The sequence below is a fragment of the Malania oleifera genome, chromosome 13 (genome assembly GCF_029873635.1).
Source record: "Malania oleifera isolate guangnan ecotype guangnan chromosome 13, ASM2987363v1, whole genome shotgun sequence".
In the NCBI taxonomy this organism is placed as follows: Eukaryota; Viridiplantae; Streptophyta; class Magnoliopsida; order Santalales; family Ximeniaceae; genus Malania; species Malania oleifera.
Window position 1 is genome coordinate 1143261 of NC_080429.1, and position 8760 is coordinate 1152020.

Here is an 8760-nt window from a genome sequence, read left to right on the forward strand (position 1 = left end):
GGCATAATATACACCACAAATATGAAATATATGTAAGCTCAGTGTGGTCCGAAGATTTCAACTCTCAATAGTTTACTATCATTGTAATGCTACGGATAGTGCAACTAAATGATCTTTTGTATCACACGGATAGTCAATTTAAGTGCATCAAATAAAGATATCATCCAGACTTCATATTTTCCATCGACACAGTTTTCTCAATACAACAATGTATAATGAAGCTCTAGCAACGTATAAGTTTGGTTTGCAAAATGATATTCAATCTTTGTATTCAGCAAAGATATATGAGTTACGATTATTTGCCACAAAGATTTTTATCACACTAGCAAATATCTCATCAAATATTTTCCAAGATTAAAACACCCAGTAGATATTTGAAAATGTTTTTTGCAACCAAAATACAATTTAACAATCTTCTTAAGATGTTGCAATGGAGGTGCAAATCTTAGAAGATCTATCAAAGTATTCTTAGGATAGACTTATTAATAAAGGCCCCTAAGAATACTCAAGGTTTAGCTCTCAAGGATAATAAAACAATCAAATATGAATAGGAGAGCAAACCTACTTAGACTAGCACTCAATCAACTTCCAAAGGGTTTAATTTGTATGAGAAGATAAGTATGAGTGTAGGAGACTTAAGAATGAGTATTATAGGGTTTTGGATTTTCAAAGAATTTTCCCTAATCAAAGTGGCTAATCCTCTCTTAATTTTCTCAAATGAACTTGTATATATAGGCAAGGGAGAAAATATGACCGTTGGGGACCTATAGGGTATTTTTAGAAAAGTTTAATGATGTTTAAGGCATTTTAACCCTGTTTAGAAAAATATTAACCACGGTAAAAATGGGAAAAACCCGAGAGGTCCGGTCGACCAAAAGTGTCTCGGTCGACCGGGACTCAAGTAGCTCGGTCGACCGGGCAAAGGCGATTTTCAAAAACACCGAGGTTCGGTCGACCGGCCCCTTTTTGAATTGCATGGCTTGGTCGACCAGACTGTTGGGAATTTTCCCGAGACCCTTCGGTCGACCAAGTTGTTGGAGAACAAAAAAAAGGTCGGTCGACCGGGAGGTCAAACTGTTGACCCCAAGGAGGTTCAGTCGACCGAGGTCAAATGACCTATAAGTGCCCGGTCGACCGGGACTGGGTCAAACAGTTGACCCGGACTGGTTTCGGTCGACCGGGCCAAATTGAATTGAGTTGGCCGGTCAACCGAAAGTGCACCAAGTGTGCATTTCGGTCCCTTCTTGCAACATTCAAACCTTATTCAGGTGCCTATTACATACAAGTGCAAAAGTGAGTGTCCTAAGGTCACTTGGGTCCAATTTGGAAACACTGAAAAACTCCGGTATCGGTCGACCGATGGTTCACCCTAAGGTCTTTCTATGGTTCGGTTTGAGCTTGCAAATTAAATCATGTTTGTGATGTATGTGCTTATTACAAACCGAAGAACCCTAATTACTATTACAGACAATTTTACTGAACATTATTACAATTAAGAGTTATGAAATTGTCTTCAAGCCTTTCTTGCTTTGTGCACATCTTGATCTTATCATTCTTGATTCCTGCACAAAACTCAACAACTCATTAGATACAATGAGTATTTGTCATAATCAAAACCGGGCGTGACCAATAAGGTCAACACTATCACAAGGTCAAATGGAGACTAAAAGGCCTTGCCCTGAATTTGGGATGATTTCCAACTCCGATTTCCCGACGATCCGCTCTGGTAGATGCGTGGAGAACTCCGCTAGGAGCGTCGTGATAGCTTCGGATCGTCAATCCGGTGACGGGTGGGGCCGAAAATGAAGAGAGAAGGGAGAGAGAGAGAGAGAGAGTGGTGAGAAAAATGAAATAAAATCCCGGGTTTCCACTATTTATAGGGTCAGGTTCGTCGACGAGCCCTTCACAAAATTCATCGACGAGGCCCTGTGTTTGTCGACGAAATTCAGAGCAGCCCAAACCGCCTCTCGGTATTTTCTCGTCAACGAAGCCCTGTGTTTGTCGACGAAATTCTGAAGACCTTCGTCAACGAGACCTTGTGATCGTCAACGAAGTTGAGCAATTTCCTTGAAATTATTATTATTTAATATTATCTCCAAAATGCAATGTCGTCGACGAACGCTCCGGCCTCCTTCTGTTTCTGTTTCTATTTTCTCTCCCTCTAATATTTAAAATACTATTATTCTCCGGGTCACTACACTTGCAGGCGTGATTCAGGGAATCAGATAAGGGGGAATAAAATTATATAAGTATTTTATTAAGGTGAACTAATTATTTACGAGTATATGAAATTTATTATTTATTTATATGATTTTTTTAGAACAGCTTGAGTACTTGAAAATGATGATTTTGTTTAAGATTTATATTTGGGATAATTGCGTATGATATTAAATTCATATGACATGAGAACAATTTTTCCTAATAAATTGAATATGAATTACTGTGGCATTTGGGTTTGCATGTAGGGATATTTGGAATGATTATGATATGATGAATAAACTGTTATATTTGACTCCTGTGTGGAAATGTATTGATCTGTTGAGATACTGTGTGGGAAATGAATTGATCTGTTGGAATCCTGTGTGGAAATGCATTGATGTGTCTATGTGAATTAATTGCTGTGGTTATTCGTATGCATCTCAATATAACGTTAGCATGAAGAGGTTGTTATATTACCTAGATATAAATCATGATATGACGTTAGTAGGTCGAGGAGCTCGTCATATTGTCATTTATATGGGGTAGGACATTGGTAGATCAATAAGCTTGTTCTATTGATGTACGACGGGTAGGTCATGGGGATTGGATACTGGTGAATAGTTGTGCCTGTGTGGGCTACGTGTCGCAGAAGCTAGAGTGGTGCCTGTGTGGGCCACGTTATATCCTGTGTAGATAATGACGCCTGTGTGGGCCATGTTATGTATCCTGTGTGGATAATGGAGCATGTGTGGGCCATATTATATACCCTGTGTAGGTAGTGGTGTCTGTGTGGATCACATTATATCTTGTGTGGATAATGGCGCCTGTGTAGACCATGTTATGTACCCTGTTGTGGGTAGTGGTGTCTATCTGGGTCATGTGTAGATAAGAAGTACGTAGGTGCCTGTGTGAGCCACGTACTGATATGTGCGCAGTTGCTCTGTGTAGGCCACGTATTGAGGACATTGGAAGATGAAGTATGAGATGCATGATTCTTGTGTGGATGTGTTGTGCGCATGTGAATTTAATTATAACATAATATTAATGATATAACATATTGTGAATACATGTGTGCGCATACAACGAGGTAAACATACCACTGGGGGCTTGCTGAGAAAGGCGAGTGCTCTGCTAGGTTGTTTCTTAGTATAAGTGCAAAGGGACGCTACTTGTATAGGCGGGTAGACATCCTGATCCTCGGAAACCTTTGCCTTTAAAATAATAAAGATGTGTATACTAGCGGCGAGGTAATTCTACACCTGAGGGCTTACTAAGTAAGGTGAGTGCTCTGGTAGGTAGTTTTTAGTACCAGAGCAGAGGGAAGCTACTTGTATGGGTGGGTAATCTTCCCTATCCTTGGGGACTTTCGCCTGCATAAAAATTATGTACTTGTGCATATTGGATGTGTGTATGATATTAGATGTTGGGGATGTTATTAATAGTATATTTTCTCAGTTGTTATTGATATTATGTGAGAAACAGTTTATTTTGATATGTAAGTATTAAAACTCATTTGTCACACACTGTTATTGTAACGACCCGAATTTAAAATGGAAATTTGAGTAATAAAGAGAGAGGGAAATAAAGACAGAAATAGAAGGAGGCCGTAGACATTGCAATTGGGGAATAAAATAATTTTTAAGAGATTGCCTGAATTCGTCGACGAACACAGGGTTTCGTCGACGAAGGCTTTAAGAATTTCGTCAACGAACACAGGACTTCATCGACGAGAAAATACCGAGAGGGGTTCTAAGGCAGCCTGAATTTCGTCGACGAAATTTATGAAGAACTCGTCGACGAAGATCGGGCTCGTCAACGAATTCTGCTGTCTATATATATGAAAAATCCGATTTTAAACGTCATTTGAAGCTTCCTCTCCACTCTCTCTCTCTCTTTCGCTCTCTCTCCTCTTCGGCCCTCTCACTCTCTCTCTTCGATTTTAGGCTAGTTTTACGCCGGATCGAAGATCTGAGGCTACCACGACACTCCTGGTGAAGTTCCCTACAAGTTTGTCGGAGCGGATCGTTGGGGGAATGAAGTTGGAAATCATCCCAGAGTTGAGGTAAGGCTTTTTAAGCCAAATTAGACTTTATGGTAGTTATAGAAATTGATGTACGCATGAAAATACTGATATTTAATACTAGGAATTTTGAGTTTCAGGGTATTGATCAGGAAGTCATACGGGGGTTAGCCTAGGATATTTTGGGGGCTATCTCAGTAGCCAGGTAAAGGAATAAATTAAAGCAGTTATTTTCCACGCAATTTATTATTGATTATAAGTAAATTTATTTCCAGAAAAGTAAATGTTCTATTTGTATATTATAGATGAAATGTGTGTTTGGAAAATACTGTTATTATGATTAAAATATATATATGTATATACGAGATGCCAGAAATGATGATATTTTTAGAATATGAATCATGGCTTTAAACGACATATGTGTGGCATGAACATTTTTTTTATATGGAGTGAATCAAGATATGAATGATTTTACGAGCAATCATATTTTTAGGTATTTTAAAAAGACGAGTTATGTTATACTGAGTTTGACAAATATATGAAAAAAAATGAGTTATTTTCAGAATGTAAATACCTGAAACGTATTTATGTTATTGATGCGAGGTCATGTATTTATATTATCGGCACGAGGCCGTATTTACGATTTTGGCGCGAGGCCATGTATATATGATTTCGGCATGAGGTCGTGATGATGTTATGTATTTTCATGTATTATATGTTATTACAATCAGGATGTTAGTTTAGTTCAGTTCAGGGCTCGGTACCGTAGCTATATATATATATGTAGATCAAATATCTACGTCAAATTAGTGCTAACCATCCCACGAGGGGATGGGAGATGGATAGTCGATGTGGCTTTCAGTAGAGTGTGGACGTCCACCTAGCAGTCCGGACCAGGGTGTGGCGGGTCCATCGTACTTACAGACATATTTGATTCGGCAGTGGTCGGCCAGCCATTGTCGGGTCCCGCCTTCGGGCTGCATAACCCGTCATGGGGGGTAATACATGACATTGCTAGCTATTCATCCTGGGTATATTTTCAGTATTACAGTTATAACGGATGCTTGTGTATGTTATGATTTATTAACAAATATGAAAGTATATGATTATCCAGTATGATATTATGATTATTTCTAGAGTTATGAAATGTACTGTATATGTATAAGCACTTTAAATGTTCATGTTGCCACACAGCTGTATTTAGTTTATTTTCCCTTACTAAGAAGTGTCTCACCCCCAACATTAACATATTTTTCAGGAAACCCAAAGAAGCAGGCAGGTCAAGGCCGCCGTTGAGTGAGTGGAGCTTCCCTACTAAAAGGGTAAGCGTTGAACTAGGATTAGGAAATTTTTGTTATAAGGTCCTAGTGTCATTTTTGACTTTTTGAAAGATTGTAAATAAATACAGTATTTTGGGAATGTAAATAACTCTAGTGTTATGTTTTATGATTGGATATTCGGGATTGTATGTTTACTGCTGCTAGGTTTTCCGCTGTGCTTGACAGGTGTCCCTGCTACCCACGGGTTCGGGTTGACCATCTTTATCTATTATGTGACATTTTATATTAAGAAATTGAGGGACGTTACAGTTATAATTTATTCCACCCTTACTGAGAAGTATCTCACCCTAGTGGATTAACAATTTTTCAGGTTCTTCTGGAGACCGGGTTTGAAGGCTTAGGCTGGGATTGTATTTGTTGGTTTTTTTTTTGGGTATTGTGAGATACTAGTATATATATATATATATATATATATATATATATATATATATATATATATATATATATATATATATATATACAGATATATATTTGTAATGGGTTATGTTTTAAATGCTGGTTGTGGATATGAATATCTGAATGTTGTAGTGTTCATTTTTGGGTTGTTATATAGAACTCTGGTATTTATTTGAGGTTATTTATTTATGTTCCGCTGCGTGCATGTTAATTATGGTATCAGATGCAAGTGATTGGAACACGTGGCACCCGGGCCCCACTTGGCGGGTTTCGGGGCATCACATTCTCCTTCACTGTGTTCTTGTTTGTGGCTTTACTATAATATTTTTTTTGAAACTTTTTTTAATGTGATATGATATTAGTTTTCATTTTGATTTTAGCAAACACATCACCGACATATTGAGAGATCATTGTATTGTGAGAGCACATGAGTAAGATATTACTAAGACGTATATTACAAAAAATATTTTCTTTAACATTTTATGGCCAAAATTTTATAGTAGTGACAGTATGTAACGACCTCAAATTCTTAACATAAAATGTAACATAATAAATGAAAAAGTCAACCCGAACCCGTGGGTAACGGGAACCCCTATCAATCACAGCGGAAACCTAAGTAGTAACAAGCATAAAATCTAAATCATCCATCCATAAAGCATAATACCTAAGTTTACTACAACATCATATAACTGTATTTATATACATTCTCATAAATATCAAAATAACTCTAGGATCAAATACAAAATAATTCTGACCCTAGTACAAAATCTCACCCTCTTAGCGGGGTAATACTACTGATTCCACTGCGGCTACGACCTGCCGGTCACTCAGGGTCTCTTGAAAAATATATTTAGTTCGGGGGTGAGACACTTCTCAGTAAGGGAAAATAAACTAAATATAATTGTGTGACAACATGAACATTTAATGCAATTATACATATACAGTACATTTCATATATCGGTAAAAATTCATCATAACAAACTCAATTCTCATATGCTTTCATATTTATTAATAAATTATAACATACATAAAACATCTGTTATAACTAATAATACTAAAGACATACCCAAGATGAATAGCTAGCTAATGTCATATATTACCCCTCATGACGGGTTGTGTAGCCTGAAGGCGGGACCCGATAATGGCTAGCCGACCACTGTCGAGTCAAATATGTCTATAAGTACGATGGGCCCGCCACACCTTGGTTTGGACTGCCAGGTGGACGTCTACAACTCTACACTGAAAGCCACATCGACTATCCATCTCCCACCCCCTCATGGGGTGGTTAGCACAAGTCTGAACATAGATATCTGATCTATATAGCTACGATACGGAGCTCTTGAACTGAACTGAACTAAACTAACATCCGGGTTCTAATAATGTATAATACATAATCATATAACATCTTTCATAATTGCATAAATATGGTCTTGCGTCAAATCTTTCATAAATTACGGCCTTGCGCCGAACATTTCATATATCACGACCTTGCGCCGAATATTTCATAAATTACGGCCTTGCGCCGAACATTTCATATATCATTCTGAAAATAAATCATTTATCATGTATTTCAACATTGTAATGTATTGTAACCTTTCCTAATTTTTCAAAACATATTCCATTCGTATATTTGTCATATCATGATATTTTTCCATGTAAAATAATATTCATGTCACACAGTTGCTGTATAAAATCATACATTGTATTCTAAAATCACAATTTATGGCATCTCATACATATATATACATTTCAACATAGTAATAGTATTTTCTCAAACGTACATTTCCTTTGCATTACACAAATATAATATATGTTTTTCTTGAAAATAACTTTTCTCATAAATAATAATAATTTGCAAGAAAGTAACTGCTTTTATTTATTCCCTTACCTGACTACTGAGAAAGCCCATAAAATATCCTGGTCTAACCCCAGTAGGATTTCCTGATCAATACCCTGAACCTGAAAACTCCCAATAATAAACTTCAGCATTTCTACGTGTATATCATTTCTTATAACTGTTGTAAAACCAAATTTGGCTTAAAAAGTCTTACCTCAACTCAGGAATGATTTTTAACTTGCTTTCACCAACGATCCGTTCTAGCAGATTTGGAGAGAACTTCCTCAGGAGCGTCATGGTGACTTCGGATTGTCAATCCGGCGTAAATCTGGCCCAAAATCAATGAAAGAGAGGGAGAGGGCCGAAGGGGAGAGGGAGTGAGAGAGAGAAAAGAGTTAGCTTAGTTAAAAAGTTAAAATCCGGATTTTTCTATAGTTATAGAACTGGATTCGTCGACGAGCCACGTCATTCGTTGACGAATCCTTTAATAATTTCGTCGACGAAATTCAATCGGCTCAAAACCTCTCTCGGTATTTCTTCGTCGACGAAATTTAGTCTTCGTCGACGAATTCTCTTAAACCCTTGTCGACGAATCCCCTGTATTCGTCGACGAAGCCCTGATAATTCCCCTCAGTTATTCCTTCCAAAGTGCAATGTCGTTGATGAAGTCGACTTCCTCTTTCTGTTACTGTTTCCATTTTTCTTTCTCTTTATTATTTAAATCTCATTATTATTCGAGTTGTCACAGTTGGCACATTATCTATTTATTTATTTATTGTTTTTAACACATAGTTTTACATTTTTTTTAAAAAAAATTGTGAAATTATTAATGGAGTTGGGCCAAATTCTTTTCATCAAAGAAATAATAATAGTAATAAATGGAGTTTTAAAATTTTTGAGAATTCAAGATATAAACAATATTTTTTTTATTTTTATAATAGAAAAAAAAAAAGACAAGTAATCCGGAA